Here is a 1,736-nt window from a genome sequence, read left to right as displayed (position 1 = left end):
CCGCCGCCTGCCTTGCGCTCTCTGCCTTCCTGGCAGCCCCCTCAGGCAGGCATTGCAGGGAGGTCATGTGTATGTGCCCTGAGAGTCTCTGTTTTGCCAGCTCAGCATCTAGGTTCTTCCACAAGGCAGTGCCACCTTTCCCTCAGTAAGTTCTAGAACATTCTCCAGAGCAGCCTCAGTTCTTGGCCATGCACCTGCTCCTCCCACCTCTCCCATGATGGCTCCTCTTTGTGTCCCTGACTTTCCTGTGTATTTCTGTGCATGTGGGGATGGGCCCTGTCTGTTTATCGCCATGGCTGAGTGTTATCCCTGGGCATGGGGCATGGATTAAGAGATGGGTGGGTGGATGATGGACAGACAGGCAGCTCCAGGAACGGCAGCTCCCTCAGTGCAAGAGGCATCTCTGCCCATTGGGACTGTGCTCGGGACCAAGAGTCACCAGCTCGCTACATCCCCCAAGTGCTATCGATACCTTGTGTAATAATGTGGTTGAAGCAGTGGCCCGGGGAGCAGAGGGCAACTGTGTCTCAGGGAGAAGCGGGGCTTTAGTCACCTGGAAGGAATGCTATAGAGAATATGTCATTGTCCAGGACACAGGTGATGCCCTGCAGCCTGGCCAACCTCAGACAAGGGGCTTTGTGCCCATTGGCCTTACTCACTCACTGTGACCACTGGACTTGGCTGAGACATGGCAGTGTCTGTTCCACAGACCGTGAAGCAGGGGTCCCCAGCATGGGCTCTGTGGAGCAGGGCTAGAACCTGCATCTATTATGCATAGAGTTCCCCTCCCCCAGTTCTTCCCCGTACCCAGCACATTCTCCCAGCCCAGGCACCACCACCCTTGAGAAAGGTCAGTGAGTGCCTGCCTGTCAAAGACACCCCCCCTCCCCACTAGTGGTCTGCAGGTCTCAGCACCACCACGCTCCACTCATGCACATTAATGCACTTAATGAGGGGCCCAGATTAAGGGGTACAGAGCCACTCAATCCCAGTAAGATTTGACCTTCTGCCCTGTCTCAGGCAGATTTGGAGGGACAGCAGGCAGCTCTGTGGGAGGAGGGACCCTGTTCAGGGCCTATGGGTGTCCCAAGGGTCACAATAGCCTCGAGGTCCCTGCACCCAGGCCTGGAGCCCCTTACCCCAGCCCAGGAGATAGGAAAGCATCTCCCTCAAACTTTAGAGATAGGTAGGGTCCCTGGGTTCCCCCAACTGTGTCCTGGAAGTCACATGGTCCTCCACCTTGGAAGCCGTTTTGCTCTAAGCTCATAACCCCCACCCTCAAACTAAGCCGTGGATACCTCAGAGGATACCTAAGGGGGATGGTGAAGTCGGGTCATGGGAATCAGGGTTCCCCACCCCCCTCTGCTGAGCTCTGAGTGGGGCAGCCGAACACCCCGCCCACAGCAGCTGGCACTCTCTGTGTCCTTACGTGCTGGGCCCAGGGAGAGTTGAGTCCTGAGTCCTCAGCTGCAAGCTCTGGAGACAGGCTTGTACCTGCATCCAGGCTTTGGGAGGAGACCCCCTTCATGCCTGACTCTGATCTGGAATCTTCCTTCTGCAAGGTCCCAGGAACTGCAGCTGAAGGCCCAGAGCAAGCCTGAGTCGCTGTCCACAAAGGCCAGGAGGGTCTCTGGGCTCAGCCTGGTTCTGATGGGAAGGCAGGAGAGAGGTGGAGGTGGGGGAAGGGAGAAGAGAGAAGAGGAGAGGGGAGAAAGAAAAGAAGAGAGAAGAAAGGG

This window comes from Suncus etruscus, chromosome 14, assembly GCF_024139225.1.
Source record: "Suncus etruscus isolate mSunEtr1 chromosome 14, mSunEtr1.pri.cur, whole genome shotgun sequence".
Lineage (NCBI taxonomy): Eukaryota > Metazoa > Chordata > Mammalia > Eulipotyphla > Soricidae > Suncus > Suncus etruscus.
The sequence above is the reverse complement of the archived record's forward strand: the minus strand, read 5'-3'. Positions refer to the sequence as shown.